The following is a 16872-nucleotide window of genomic DNA, read 5'->3' on the forward strand; positions in this document are numbered from 1 at the left end:
ATAGACAGATATCAAAGGACTGCTATTTCATAATGGATTACAAAACATTAACCATGAAAGCATGTTGACAATCAAAAATGCAATTCAAGCAAGTGAATAAGAAGCCATACCCGAGTGTACAGTTAGAAGTAAAAAGAGCAGACTAGAAAGAGTGTCCATGTTGCTGAAGCACTGACTGCATGTGTGGGGAAGTTCACTGGGTGTTTCTGCTTCTGACTGAAACTCACTGTCTCCTCAAAGATCCACCCATGCAGACATTCTTTCACTGGTCCTTTAGAAAGAACAAGTGAAAGAAGACACACGCCAGCACAGCTGGCATTCCCTCATACTTTTGGCCTTGTGTCACAATGTGCATTCTTACATAACAACTGTTAGATTTGAACTTTACAAACAGAGCATTTTGTATGTAGCTTTGTCGCCGATGATGTCATATCCTCCTTGGCTTTACGACTGAGACGCATAGTGTAAGAAAATTCAGATTAATCTACACTGACTTCAGTGAAAAATCCAGTACCACTTTTATTCAATCATAATTATGAGGCTAGGTAAAATGTTCAGACTTTTACACTCTGGCTCGAGTCTGTATATAGTGGTTTGCTTATCTGTCATCATGGTTAGTGTTTACATATTCCTACGATGTTCCCTCCCTTCCGAGTCCAGACTAAACAGGTCCGATTGCTTCCATTAATTGTTGAAACTACCAAAACACTGATAAAATCATTTCATTTTTTTGTTTGTGTGGAGGATTTGTATAAAGGCAACAAGATGAAAACCCCAGAAGAAAATAATTAGGTTGTCAAACTTTAATAAAACATTCTTTAAAAGTCAAATGAAACCTAGATAGAGTCAAACAGATGTATAGTTGACTTTTTTCATGTAAAATTATACTTTCATAATAAACAAGACCAAATAATGCACATGACAGACTGATATTCTTTAAACATTTGCAATAAATACTGTACTGAAGCTTGCTATTTCAGAAAATGAAAAAGTCATTACATTTTCAACATATTAATTTCCTGTTGAAGAGCACAGCATGTCATAAAGGAACTTCTGTGTATACAATTATAGTTCAAATGCAAAAAAAAAAAAAAAAATGCAAAGCAGCGAACTTGATGCGTTTCAAAATCTGTAGAATGTGCATTTCTGTTCAAAACAACTAGTGAGTGTTATTTTGGACGTTTAAAAACAGTTGTGTAGATTTAGTAATCACAGGTTTTGCCATTGCAGTCATTCTTTCAAAGGACGTAAAAGCCCAGGTGGGTGTTGCTGTAGTTTCTTTTAGAGCTTACATCACTTTTTAATTGTTGGATGGATCGGCCTGAGTGAATAGTACACACTGATTTAGTCTAAAGCAGGTGTGCTCTGCTATTCTCATCAGTTCTGGCTTGTTCAAGTAGGTGTAGATTTCGCAGCAGAGAGCAGGAGGCAAGATCGTTACAAAAATACACAGAACTTTTGACGACTGTAATGCCCTTCTTCAGTGCTCTAGCATTTCTCCTGTATTGCATGCATGGAGAGCGCAAGCTGTCAGAGAACGTCGAGGACGCTTAGTCTTCATGTAGCTTTCCTTTGGGTTTCTTCCTGTGTGACGCCCCGAAATCACGTGACCTGGACTTGCTCAAAGGATAAATCCTGAGGACAGTGAAATGAACATTTGTTAGCCATGGCTAATAACTGTATCCTCAATAAAGACTGGAAAACTACTTTGCAACTGTATCAAGTTAAAAGCTACTGATAATGTAAACTATTTTCAAGCTTACATACATACATAGGCCTACTACCATTCAAAAGTGTGGGGGCTGCATTCATTTGATCAAAAATACAGTAAAAATGTCAATGTTGTGAAATATTATTACTATTATAAAATATATCTGTTTACTATTTTATTATATTTAAATTTAAAAATGTAATTTTCAGCAGCCATTACTCCAGCCTTCAGTGTCACATGATCCTTCAGAAATCCATCTAATATGCTGATTTGGTGTTCAAGAAAGGTCTTTGTTACTGTTGTAACCTCCGTCCCCTGATGGAGGGAATGAGACATGGTGTCGAAGACTGACACTAGGGGTCGTACTTGGATTCCTCTGATATTTCAGAAAAGGTCAATGAGAATTGGCCAGTGGAATTTACATGCGCCACTTCCCCGGACATACGGTTAGAAAAGGAGCTGGCGTGCATCCACTCATTCAGATTTGTGCTGAGGAGCCGAGAGTGTGTCCTGGCCATCTACTGGGTAGTCCAATGTTATGGCAAGAGGGACACCATGTCTCGTTCCCTCCATCAGCGGAGGTTAAAACAGTAACCGAGATGTTCCCTATCTGTCAGTCACTTCAATGTAGTATCTGAGCCTAACACTAGGGATCCCCATGGAAAGAGTCACAACAGCTGAACTGAGTTACGAGGCTCTGGCGATGCAGATGTTGGCAAGCTACTGCGTGCCGAGTAACAAGTGCACTCGCAACATCGTAACCTACCCAACACTCCACGTAAGCCGTGTAGTCCTTCGTACCACTCTGGGACCGAAGGACAGTACTTACAGTTGGAATAGGTTGCTCCAGCTGAACTTCCAAGAACTTTTCAGTTCTTCTCTTTTTTTTTTTTTTTTTAGGAAAGTAATCACAGCTTGTCACACGCTGTATAGAAAGAACGAGAGTAGAATCCAATTGCGAGAAAACAGCAATATTTATTATAAACAGGAAAAGCAGTGAAGCTGGTCAGCGTAGATGGAACAGAGTTGATGAGGCACTGGCAACACAGGGACGCAATAGGCAGAATCCAGACAGGAAGCGAGAGATCCGGGAAGGCGAACCACTCGAAGGAAACCAGCAGAAACAGAAGTGATGGGTGCTCAATGGTCCAGTGAAGCCTCACAACGATCTGACAAAGACAGGACGAAAGCACAGACAATAAATAGGGTGCTTGATGAGGATCAGCTGGCGTTGATCAGCCGGGATAACGAGACACGCCCACAACACTAATACACACAACACTGACAGACAGCGAGGGCAAGATAGTGAACCCATGAACCGTGACACAGCTGTTTTCAGACCAGAGTGCTGAGGAAGCGCTCTTCCTGCCAGATAAGAGAAAGAACACTACAGACTCCACATTCTGCCCTAGGGGAGGTTAATCACATGGACTTACCTCCCGGGAATTACCCACCCGTCGAAAGAGGTCCCTGTGGTAAGTCCTACTAAGACTTCAAAGCCTTCTTGATGTTCTTGGCGGTCGCCTGACGAGTGGGCTGTGTCGCATTCCTGGGGACAACTCGACACTACAGCCTGCCTGTGGGCTCCGGCGAGACTTTGGTCGCTCTGAGAGTGAAGTCAGTCGCTAAGCGTAGTTTCTGCATCAATCCCGGCTCAGAACTCCCCACGTGCAGCTCTTTTAGAGGTTTAGCCTAATGGACCTGCAAGATGGCTATGGCATGCAGGGTGGAGGCGGCCTGTCCAGGATTCCCGCAAGCCTTCGCTGTCAGAGATCTGGTACGATTACGCCAGGTCACAGCATTTTGCAGGTATAAATGCATCGCAATTGCACGCTCCACCTGTGGAACCTCTGTATACCCCTTGGCTGCCCCACCGTTGAGGGTATTGAGGGTGGAAGAGCTCGTAAAGCGGAAACAGGCAGTAAAATGTGCCTTCTGTGACTTTGTGTGCTCCTCATGTACTTCTGTAAAGAAAGGTACTGGGGCGGGGCACAGCTGTGAGTCGCGCTCCGAGCCTAGATACCAATCCAACCGATAGCGTTTAGGACAGGACAGAGGATTCCACTCTAGCCCGATGTCTCGACGGCCTGAGCAAGCATGGCCACCAACTCAGAGTCACACTCAGACTTGCCCACCGCACCGGAGGGTGGGAGCCCAGCCGAAACGTTCATGTCCGATGCTGCTATTGACAGCTCATCCTCATCTGGACCCTGAATGAGAAATCAGGCACGCCATGTGACGCAACAACAAACTCATCCGGGAACTCCATCAGGAGCAACATGCAAAGTGAGGAATGGGAAGCCACAAATGCTCCCGTTGTTGCCCTCAGTGTCATATCCCTCAGTGTTAGCCGTCGTGGCCTTGTGCATTGCAGAAGGACCAGCGCAGAGAGTGGCTGAGGTGACTCTCTCTTTAGCCAGAAAAGTGACTCGAGATCCCAAGTACGACCCCCTAGTGTCCGTCTTCGACACCAGACAGATGGGGAACATTTCTTTCATTATCTTGAAAACAGTTGTGCTGCTTAATATTTTTGTGCAAACAGTGATAATTTTTTCAGTATTCTTTTATGAATACGTAGTTCAACAGAACAGCATTTGTTAAAATAAAATGTATTTGTATCATAAATGTCTTACCTGTCCCTTTTGATGTGTCCTTGCACAACAATTTCTTAAGTATTGCTAATTTCTTAAAAACAATTACTGATGCCAAACTTTTGAATGGTAGTGAACTGTATTTAAGTATTCATCTGCAACCTATATACCTGAAACCTAAAAACCTAAATACAAGTAGTAAAATACAAAAAGTGATTTATATAACGCAGTGCAAAAAACATAGTGATGAACCATTTAACTAAATATTTAATATAAGACTGGAAAATGCAGCAGGGACTAGAAAAGAAATCTGTGAATCATTTGATTAAACCATCCAAACTAAAATGAATCTTCCTAATTCAGAGTATACACTTGTATACACTATTAACCCTCAGACGGTCCTCTGTCATTTCTGACCGAAACATTTTCTGTTTTGAATTTCTAAAAATCACAGCTTCATCGGAATGTCATGAAACTTGGTGACTTGTATGGCATTAGGTATGTGCACACACAAAAAAATTGAGGTCATGATTTGAGCATGCTAAGTGGTCGTAAAAAAAATAGTCACACTTGTGGTCTTCGGTCAAAAATGACCCCCATAGGAAATGAATGGGAAATTGACAACAAAAAAAATTAATATTATTTTACATAAAGTGTTATAATTGAATGAATTGCATTTTTTGTTACAAATTCTGTAAAAAAAAAAAAAAGTAAATGTGTCCATAAACAGCTGGGGAATTCACATGCCTCTCCATAGAGAACTGTAGATGCCATCTAGTGGTTACACCATGGTTCTACGCTTTCTCTCCATACTCTCACCAGATGGTGCTAATCTGCTTCAAACATTTTTTTTTTTGAAGGCCTAGACTCTATATTAAACTAAAATACTGCATAAATAAAAAATAAAAAAATACATATATTTATATAAATTTTTGGCAAAAATCAATGGCAAAAATAGACCATAAATTAATATTAATAAATTCAATAAAATGATCTCAAAATACAAAATTAAAAAGAATAAATATTATAGAACAAAAATAAATTGCATTGGTTTTACTGGGATGGAGGAAGTTTCATTTTTAGGCCTCCGGTCACTTCTGACCGGGAAGGCCCAGGATGTGACTCCGAAACGAAGACCGTCTGAGGGTTAATGCAAGCCTGCTGTAGGACTCCGTCTGACGATCTGAATTGTCTGAATGATGACACAAAATATACTGATGAGTTTAATAAAGTTAACTGTATGTCACACAAAAGATGAAGCATCAGTTTTTCTTCAGAAAATCACTGTTAGAGCTGAGTAAACAGTATAAGAAGTGCATAAGTAACTTACATAAATTACTGTAGAGTTGAGGGAGCATTTTCTTTGAAAACAAAATTAATCCACCTCGTCTTCAGTGGCTGGCAGAGAGCTATGTGAATGAATACATCCAGCTACAACACCTTCAACGCTTGGGAGATGCTTCGACGTTTCTCGTGAATGCATTGCTGCAGCAATGGCGGATGTGTACAACTCGCAGTGAACTCGATCAGAGCGGGTCTAAGTTATAACGGCAGTGTCAGTCAACACTCGTGGGCGGGGCCTGTGGCTTTAGTGATGTCACTAAAGCCACATTCTGAAAACGGGTCGTTTGGAGAGACTGCTTATGATTTATGGGGATTAAAAAAAAAAGGAGTGAGTGGATTTTTATCACTGTAGGGTGGCTGTGTACACACACTGCCAACACACATTTATGTCCAAACACCATACAAAAGTGAATTTTGCATAATAGGTCCCCTTTAATGCTACTGAAACCTACTGGAAAAAAATAACTTGTTAGTGGAAAAGTGGATACTGTCAGGAAAATGAATGTCATGCTAATGAAAATGTAGCTACATTACTAAGATTTCTACTTAGAATTACTTTACAGAAATTACTCTGCCAGGGGCTTTTTGTGGATTGACTTGTTCACTCCTTCATCCTATTTCCTATGTTTTCCCCACCTGCGCTGATAGAGGTAGATGAGGAAGACCACATCATCTCTGAAGCAGGCCAACTGATGGGGTCCAGGGGTTGTTATTATTCCACTGAACACATCACTGATGAATGTGTTCAAGCCCTGAGAAGCAAAATCAATTCATCATACAGTAGTGTATCTATTTTGGAATGGGTCTCTTTAAATTTAAGTCTTAAGACTCCCTATTAAGCAGAAACAACTTAAAAGAAATGTTATATTTGTTTTCCCCATTGAGAACAGTTAATGTTCTGATATAAAAAAAATATATATATTATAAAGGTAATTTTATCTTATTTTTTCACCTGAGATGTTTCTTGCACCCAAAAATCATAATTTAGTTTATGGCCATTGTAATATTATTCAATATTAAATAAAAGCTTCAGCCCTAACTTTAAGATCCCTCTGAAGGATATGCAGAGCGGTAGGTGCTACACACAGCCAGGAATATATATGATGAGCTTTCACACATTTTATTTTCAGTTCTTCTAAGTCAGTGTTTCTCAACTGGTGGGTCGTGTCAGAGTGCATAGTCAAAGAATAAACAACAACAACAAAAAACATACTTCTAGAAAGTCTTTTAGAAAATACAAGCATGAAACACGGTACTTATGTTGTCAGTAAGTCATGAAATTACCAAAATGTGTTACCCAAAATACAACTTTATTTCCATTTTGCAGTATGTTTTCAATAGGATCATAGAAAAACGGACATCTGCAGGTGAGCCACAGATTTTAACTGTGGAGAAAAAAGCAAAAGACACACTTAAGGAACATTCAGATCAGAGGAAACATTATAGGAAAAAGACAACTGTAGTTGAACTGTATTTCAGAACTGGCCTATAAACAAACCTTGTAATTGATGAACAGCTGAGGAACCATTGACAGAAACCCGAACGCATAAACACCTTAATGTTTAAAAAAAAGAAGAGGAGTTTTATTTAGAAATTCTTTGTGCAGTTAGTAATTAAGTGTTAATTAACACTTTTTATTATTAAAGCTCTTACCACTAATAAGGCCATTGGTTATCCAAGAGTACCAACTATTGAGAGTACACAACATAACGAAACATGAATACATATATTAATATACAGTATACATAAAATTACAGAGGCTCTAAAAAGTTTGTGAACCTTTTTTGTGAATTTTCTTTATAAATATGACCTATATAGAAAGATGAATTTGAAATAGAGCTTTCTTATTTAAATGAGTTGAGGCAGTGTTGTTAAGAGGAATGGACCAAAATACTTTTTAAGCTGATGAATAGAACTGATTACACAGTTACATGGAAACATTTGGTTCCTGTTATTGCTGCTCAAGGGCGTCACACCAGATAACCACAAAGATGTTAATTTTGCTTAATAATTAAGTTAAAATATGCAGTGTTATTTGTTTTATTTGATTTCTCTTTATCTAGTTAGAGGACTCACTGGAAGATTTCAATCTTGGTCAAATTTATAAAAGATTCTTATGGGTTCACACATTTTCCAGTACCACTACAGTAAGTATATATATATATATATATATATATGGAGAAAAACATGAACATTTCAACATGTATGTATGTACAGATAATGTGAATATTATTATTAAAGTAAAAATGTTTTTGTTTTGGAGATACAAGTACGAGTATATGGCCCCACACTGATACACAATGGATACATCAGATATGACAAGAACTTCATGGCCTGTACAAGTAAAGAGAAACTACTAAAAAAAAAAAACTGTCAAAGAAAGATGACAAATTCTACACTGTAAACCCTAATGCTCAAAATAATTAATTGGTTTGAGTAGGACAAACTTAAATTAAACGAATTAGTTCCGTAAAATGAACTTTTATGAGTATTTAGCACTTTCTTTTTCTTTCAAGTTCACAGAACTGATATATTTTAAGTAAACTGAACTGTTTCATTGTTTTGAGTTTTATGAAATTATTTATTTTAATTTAGGTGGAGGAATATTACGATGGTACTGAAACATCTCCACACAACTGCAGAGACAAACACGATTTTATAGCCATTTTTCCCAATTGCGACAAATTATTTGTGGCTTGTCTCTTCGCACCAACAAACTGCAGCTCTTTAATCAGTACCTGATCTTCTAGAAATACCAGCTAAACTCTTCTTTTCTCGCCAGAACCGTATGTCATTCTTGAAGGCAAAGACCTCAAATGAGAGCTGCAAAACAGAATATTACATTATTGGTAAGATAACGATAATATATAATAATAAACGTACATAAAAATAAGTATCTATATAAAGCATTTTTACATGGAATGCAGGCACTAGAATGGACAAAGCCAAGATGTGCAGCCCACTATCAACAAACATGGCTTTAATCTCATCAAGATTCTGCTCCGAAAATCCTGCCAGAAGGAAAGTAGAAAAACAGGCTTATGATTAATACAGAATTAAACGATGAATCTGAGAAAACTTGTGAATCTAGTATATGATGCATATATGTCATGCATTGTATGCCACTCACCAAAATGTTTGAGTGAGTATATGACAGCTTGTATGTGGATCCATATTCTGAATTTGCGTAAGGTAATGGTGTCATATGATATTGTCAGTGGGACTGCTTTTGTGGTGCTGTTTATCTCCTGCGTAATTTAACATGTAAACGTGCATTCATAAATCGAGCGCATTTAAATGTTTACATTTTAAATAGAATTTTAGAATTATTATTATTATTTTTAAATACAATTAAGTCCTTTAATCTGCTTCTTAGTTCATAAACCAGTAAAAGTGGCAGATACAATTTCTTTTTTTCCTTTTTTCCATCTTCAACTCTGAGGGAATAAAAATGAAAGAAAAACAAACAGCGTTAGAATTCCAGGTAATATATTAAGACACAGATACACACACATATCAAGGTTTCAGATAATAACTCACATTGTTGAAGGTGAAATCCTCGTTCATTACATTCAAGGGAAGTCGTGATTTCCAGTGCCTTTACACAGGAAAGTATCCACATTCAAGTAATCTCTTCACATCTGTCATGATGTGGAGAATCTGGCTTGGACTGATTCTATCAACAAACTGGAGTAACAATTGGAGTGCTTTTTAACATGATGCTTTTATCATTAGTCCTCATTTTATCTTTGACTATTACCAGCGAGGTGATTTGCAGAAATGATGAATATGATGAGTTCTCCCTACATTCCCAAAAATATCTGGGCACCATCTGGGATTTTGGCTCTATGGACATCAAACTCAGCTGGAATCCACAGACTATTGGTGACTACAGAATTTTATATTTATCTGATCTAGTTAAGTTATTTGGTCTACATGATTGGTTTAAATGTTTTTCTTTTTATCTTCCTTTTAGACCAGACTACTGTTTTTATAGAAAAATAACTCTGCCTAGTTACAATATAAAAAGAAAATGTATAGTTGTTCTCCTTCTTATACTCTCTGGTAGTGTTCATCCAAATCCTGGTCCAGTGCCAAATAATTTAAATACTCCAGAAGAATTCAAAACTAGAGCCGGACTAGGTTTTATTCATATTAATGCCCGAAGTCTTCTCCCCAAACTCGATTTTATAAAAATTTGGGCCCACTCAACAGATGCTGATATAATCTCAGAAACATGGCTTAGTAAATCTATTTTAGATAGGGATATAGCAATTAAGGGCTACTATGTCTACCGTTGTGACCGCCCTAGGAAGGGTGGTGGCATTGCCATTTATATAAAAAATCGTTTCCCTTGTAACATTGTGCATTCAGTATCCATTAGTAAGCAGCTAGAGCTTTTAGCCCTAAAGGTGGAGTATACATTGGGGCAAACATTGATGGTCATAGGTTGCTATAGACCACCCTCAGCAAGTACTGAGGCTCTTTGCTCTTTAAATCATCATCTATCAAGTTTTGAATTTGGAGAGGTACTTTTAGCCGGGGATTTTAACTTGGATTGGTTGACCTCTATTTCAGATAGTTTTAAATCTGTCTGTGACTCTTTTAATCTTACTCAGTTGATTGATAGTCCAACTCGTCCAAACCTCAAGTGCCCTGAAAAGTCCTCTTTACTTGACTTGTTTTTAACTAATGCTCCACACAAATTTTCGGATATAGGTGTGTTTGCAAATGACCTGAGTGATCATTGTATAATTGTGGCAGTTAGGAATGCTAAAATCCCGAAACAGAGGCCACGGATTATTTTTAAAAGGGATATGAAGCATTTCTGTGATCAAGCCTTTCTACATGATCTGTTTCATTTTGATTGGAACAAAATCTATCTTATAGATAAAGTAGAATTGGCCTGGAACTATTTTTATGATGGTTTTCTTAGGATCATAGATAAGCATGCCCCTGTACGTAAATTCAGAGTCAAAGGCCGAAATAATCCCTGGTTCTCTCCTGAGATTTCATGCCTTCTCAAGGATAGTAATGCTGCCTGGTCAAGGGCCAGGAAATCAAAGAGTGATATGGACTGGGTTTATTTTCGGCAATTGAGAAATAGGCTTACATCTCTCATAAAAAAGTCAAAATCAGAGTATTTTGTTAATGAAACTACAAAAAATTTAAATAATCCAAGCAAGTTCTGGAAAATTATTAAAGCCTCTTTTGGAAATATCAGCTGTAGTGAACTACCTCCTTATGTTATGATTGATTCAGGCAAGGTGACTGATAAACAAAAAATGTTAGCTTGCTTTAATGAGCATTTTATTTCTTCAGGATCCCTATTTGAATCCTTATGTCCTGCTTCTTCTGGTTCCTGCGTACAGGAGAACCCCTCTGACCCATGTTTAACCTCAGAAAAACTATTTTTTATTTCTCCTTTATCAGTTAACAAAGTCCATAAAGCCCTTCAGGAATTAGACACAAAAAAGTCTGCTGGTCCTGACAATTTAGATCCTTTCTTTCTAAAGTTAGCAGCTGACTTTATTGTGGAGCCTTTATCATATATTTTTAACTTAACAATTGTCGAAAATGACATCCCTAAAGTATGGAAGTCAGCCCATGTTACACCATTACTAAAAGGGGGCGATCCATCTATTTTAAATAACTATAGGCCTATTTCTAAGCTGTGTATTTTAGCTAAACTCCTTGAGTGCCTGATTGGTGAGCAGCTAAAGGAATTTTTAAACATAAATGATATCTTATTGTAACGATCACCAGCTGGAGTTGCCATTGAGAGCCACCAGAGGGCACTCCACATAAGACTATTATCACTCTCAAACTACATTTCCCAGAACTCACTGCCTGGTCTCATTCACTGATCACATTCACCTGTACCTCATTCACTGATTGCATTCACCTTTGTCTTATCATCCTGTTAGTCTCAGTCTATATATACCTTGTTCATTCACTCACCGCGAAGTCTTGTTAAGTGTTTCACTGCATTTCTGAGCGTTTCCCTGGTTTTCTTGTTTCTTGGTTTTTTGATATCTTGCTCTGGTCCCTGGATTACTCTCTTGCCTCTGGTCCCTGCCTGTTAGTTTGTTTTGTTTGTTTCTTTGTTTTGACTGCCTGCCTGTGTATGACCCTAGCCTGTACTTTGCATTACGCCTCTGGATTGCCCTCAAATAAAGCTGCGTCTGGATCCCAACCTTCAAGTCTCAGAGCAGTTCATAACACTTATCACCTTTTCAATCAGGGTTTAGGAAACAACATAGCACCATATCTGCAGCATTAAAGGTGATAAATGATATTGCTGGGGCATTGGATAATAGGAAAATATGCGCTGCGCTGTTTATAGATCTTTCGAAGGCGTTTGATACGGTTGACCACTGTATTCTTGTGAATAGTCTTGTGAGCATTGGCTTGTCTAAGCATTCGGATTGGTTTGCAAATTATTTGTCAGGTAGAACCCAAAGTGTTCGGGTGGCTGGTTCTGTGTCTTAATTTTTGCCTATTTCCAAGGGGGTTCCTCAAGGCTCAGTATTAGGGCCCATATTATTTTCAATTTATATAAACAAACTTTGTGAAAATGTATCGAATGCTATGTATCACTTTTATGCTGATGACACTGTTATCTATTGTACTGCATCATCTACTGCACAAGCCCTTGAACTTTTGCAGTCTGCATTCAATACTGTTCAGAACCGTTTAAAACAGCTTAAACTGGTCTTAAATGTACAAAAGTCAAAAATAATGGTATTCACAAACTCAAGACAACTACCAGTTTCTTCTTCTAGCATCTCAACTTCTGAAGGAAACGAAATTGAGTTAGTTAACAGTTATAAATATTTGGGTATAATCATTGATTCTAAACTATGTTTTAGAACTCATGTTAGCAATCTGGTTTCTAAGCTTAAAATAAAGCTTGGCTATCTTTACAGATCAAAATCATGCTTATCCATTCGCGCTAGAAAATACCTGGTGATGGCCACTTTTCTTCCCATATTAGATTATGGTGATCTGATATATATGAATGCTTCTGCCCAATGTTTGAAGAAACTGGATGTTGTGTATCATTGTGCATTACGTTTTTTCACTGGTTGTGGTTATAGGACACATCATTGTATCCTTTATTATACAGCTGAATGGCCCTCTCTTTATGCAAGAAGGTACACTCACTGGCTATGTTTCATTTACAAGGTACTTCTTGGACTAGCCCCTACTTATTTGAGTGTCCTTTTAACAAGAAATCACGGCCATTATGGATTACGTTCAAATGATGTACTACACTTGTTGGTCCCCCGTGTCAAAACAGAATTAGGCAAAAAAGCCTTTATGTTTGCAGCACCTTCTGCCTGGAACATTCTTCAGAAATCGTTGAAAATGACTACCTTTATTTCTTATAGACAGTTTGTTTCAACTCTGAAAAATGTGGAGCAGGTGAACATTGGTCAGTGTAACTGTTCATAAAGTATTAAGCATTTTTCAGCACAGGGTCTTGTGATATATGTGTATTTGATGTGTTCTTTTATATATGTTGGAAATTGTTCTTTGTTTTTTATGCTGCATCTTGGCCAGGTCTCTCTTGTAAAAGAGATTTTAATCTCAATGAGTTTTACCTGGTTAAATAAAGGATAAATAAATAAAAAAATGATGCATTTTTGATTTTAGTCAACTAAACTTAATTTACTGTGTTTAATCAGTTGAGATTTTTTACAGCATATGAACTGATTTGAAGTAGGGTATATTCACTTAGCACATGGACTGATGAAGTAAGATAATACTTCACTTTGCTGTGTACTGTAAGTAAAGTTGAGAACCCCAACGATTTTATGCTTTTAGATGATGGTCTTACGCAGGTGTGCTTTCCCAAAAGCAACATTAGCCGACTATGGTCACAAGTTCAGTCGTTAGCAGCATAGTTAAACGATTTGGCATTTCCTGAAACCATAGTTCCAATGAACATTCACAAACAGCGTGGTTGGAACTACAGCTCTAGAGCTCAATATTTGAAGAAGTGTGGGCAGTAATACTTTGCTACAATACCTCAGGGTTAGTGCTGGTGCCAGACTGAAGAAGGATCACTTGAGAGGTGAGACGGGTCACAAGCCGCACATGTCTGCTGTCTTTCCAAGGCGAAACTCCGCTTTTGTGCACAAACACCACGGCATGGACGCTCCCATTGTTATGGGTCATCTCAGGAACCGGGACACTCACCTTCCTTTAATCACAAAACATTGTATGCTGTCTGAGGAACCAAACAATGCAGTTTCAGTATTCACATACTGTACAATAAAAATGGTCAAAACCATATTAAAGTAAGTTTCTCAAACTGAATCAATTTCTTACCAGATCACCAGTTCTGAGCCACAGTGTACTTTCTGCAACTAAATGGGAAATAAGATTTTCATCTAGCCCTAACAAAATTGTACTGTGGTGATCCTATGGTACTGGATCACATGGTAAATCACATAGTAAATACCATGATACTTTAATATATACTGGTCCCTTAAACCACATTTAAAAAAAATCTGAATGTCATTAAAGGCAGGGTAGGTAGGAATGGTCTAAAAAACTTCTTTTTCAAATTTGTTTAAAATTTATGTACATATCAATACATAATTAAAATGTAAGTACTCTGAAAAAGAAAGTATAAAAATCGAGTGTCTGTAGACCTCTCAGGACTGTTTTAAAGACAGTTCATTATTTCCATTCACTCCCACCCCCTCCCTTCTGGGCTCCTTCCAAAGCCACGCCCCCAAAACACATGAACGCGCGACTCCAACCGCTGAGCTGAAGACGCATTATTTACCTGAGAGAAGCAGAGAGGAAGGAGCACAGTGCATGTAGTGACATCATGTCAGAATCACATGTAATAAAAAAATCTAACGCTAATTGCTTATGAATATAAACAAATAAGATGTATTTTAGTACTCACTATCAAGCTAGCATATTGATATTGGTAAATTTAAAATATATATTTTTTGATTCGCTAACGAGCTAGTTATATAAGCTAAAAACAGGTTGCATTGATACACTTTTTTACATTACCATCAGTTATATTGTGATGAAGATGAATTTCGTGTAAGATTCATAACATATATGGTGTTCTGCATGTAGGGGTGGGAGATATTGACAAAAATGAATATCTCGATATTTTTTTCCAATATCTAGATATAGATATTCAGGCGATATTTTTGCCATCCTTCAAAGAAATGTGAGCAAACTGGCAAAGAAGGTCCAGTTGGTCTTTTGACTTGCTGCATTTGACCTATATTATTCTAGGCTATAGAAAAAACAATAAAGGAGCTAACTAAACATAATCTGTGGCAGCCCCTACTTTTTCCACTTACAAAAAAAAAAAAAAAAAAAAAAAACTTAACTAGGCACTTCTTGCAACAGTGATTATTAAATCAAACAACAATATTGTTGATGATCAATTCAAAGTAAAAAAAAATTAACATTTTCAAAACGGTATAAATCCATTCATTTTTCCCCCAAAACGCTATAAATCCATCTTTTTTTTTTTTTTTCTAAATTTATGGTTTGTCTTTTTAAAAAAGTTTTTGTCTTTTATTTTTCGTGTTTGCATTTATGAGGAAAAAACAATATTACTTGACAGTTCTCCATTATGGACGCGAGCGCTCTGAAAGCTGCACTGAGACTTTCAAACTTTAACAGAGACCTCAAAACAGAAAGCACAAAGCCTTTCTTTAAAACGAATTTCGTTTTGTATTAATTGTATCTTAATTTTAATATATTTTTTTTTCATTAATTCATTAATATTTTCATTCCTGCATTAAATACATAAAGTAAATATAGGCTATCAATCACAACATAAGGTGCTTGAACTGGAGATTATATCATCGTGAACCGAACCGTAGCCTCGCCTCACAGGCCTAAAAAATGTGGAATATATTTACAGAAATCTGGTTCTAAACAAAACCATCCAAAACAAAATAAAACTATGTAGCCTAAATGTGCATTTCTCCGGTGCATGCGTTCACTAGCCTACTGCGAAGATCGCGAGTCAAATATCGTCAACTTCATCTTTGCAGCCGACACAGAAATTAATAAACAATTAAAATGTCTTATTGCAATATTTTACACATTCATAATCATTACTTTTGCTGGTTCTTTGAGGCAGCTTTTTAGGTTTATGGCGTTTTGGAAAAGAGCTCTTCACGTACAAACACCGTTTCACCAAGGCACAGCAGCCCTTCAGCACATAAGAACAAAAAGAGAAAAAGCACGGACTTACTAATTACGAAACTTTGATGTGGTTGAACAGCTGAAACAGTCACAAATTCCTCTGCAACTCAAACATTCGAAGGAAGAGAACAGCATTACAGTTTTCAGCGCGTCCTCCTTTGATTGCTGTGTTGTGACTGGAAAAGTGCATGCAGGAGCACATGCGCAAAATGTAGGTTTGTAAAATGTCCTTTTGTAAAATAAAAATAATTTTAGGGCGAAGCAGAGGAGGTCGTGCAAGAGGCCGTGGCGTGCAACTAGGGTCCGAGGAAGTAGAGGCTGAGGACGGGGTGGTCGCTGGAAAGCTACGCCGATATTGACACGCGTTTTATTTCTTTGTTTATCCAAAGACTTTTTGTTCATTACCTTTTCTTGTACTGTCTTCTTTTTTTTGCCTTGTTTGCCTTCACTAACTGCATGCCGGTAATGTGAATTTTGATTGCTCTTTCTCTGCCATTGTTTTGCTATTCCTAGGTTCAGTGCCTCTCGAATTCCTCAAATCAAACGTGCGCGCGTCCGCGCGCAAGTGGGCAGATCCCGTGGCAAAAGGGTTGTTGCCATGGTTGCGAGAGAGAGTGACAGTCACCTAAGCCAATCCTTTGATTCGTCCCGAATCGAAATAATGAGCTGTGTTTAATACAGATTAAACGGTCTAGAGTCACTTGCTTTTTATACTCTTTTTTTCAGAGTACTTACATTTTAATTATGTATTGATATATATAGAAAGTTTTAACAAATTTGGATCTTTTTTTTTTTTTATAGTCCTACCTACCCTGCCTTTAAATTATTATTAAAATCAAACCAAGTGGCATTTGCAAGGAAAATGGCCATATTATTTATATATACATGTACATAATTCAGAGTGCCACATAAGGGATAATGTATGTCCAGCCGGTTGTTATTGCAGAATAAACCCCGACAGGGTGATCAGAATGCATTAAAGGGAATATGAGGGACATCGAACAATAAGAGGCTTAAAACAAACAT

General features: G+C 37.6%; 1 pseudogene across 1 annotated transcript; it reads right to left on the minus strand.

Moving 5' to 3' along the window:
• Window positions 1-796: 796 nt before the first annotated feature.
• Window positions 797-14154, minus strand: LOC311066973 (lipid scramblase CLPTM1L-like; annotated as a pseudogene). The gene is made up of 15 exons (XR_014609520.1): window positions 14137-14154; window positions 13984-14021; window positions 13681-13855; window positions 9251-9333; window positions 8996-9083; window positions 8777-8894; window positions 8563-8657; window positions 8385-8469; window positions 8242-8282; window positions 7896-7980; window positions 7300-7334; window positions 7145-7200; window positions 7006-7031; window positions 6283-6417; window positions 797-1635 (listed from the first exon to the last, which is right to left on the minus strand). The product of XR_014609520.1 is annotated as a lipid scramblase CLPTM1L-like (transcript).
• Window positions 14155-16872: the final 2718 nt, after the last annotated feature.

The sequence above is a fragment of the Abramis brama genome (assembly GCF_963993115.1).
Source record: "Abramis brama genome assembly, chromosome: 17".
Classification (NCBI taxonomy): domain Eukaryota; kingdom Metazoa; phylum Chordata; class Actinopteri; order Cypriniformes; family Leuciscidae; genus Abramis; species Abramis brama.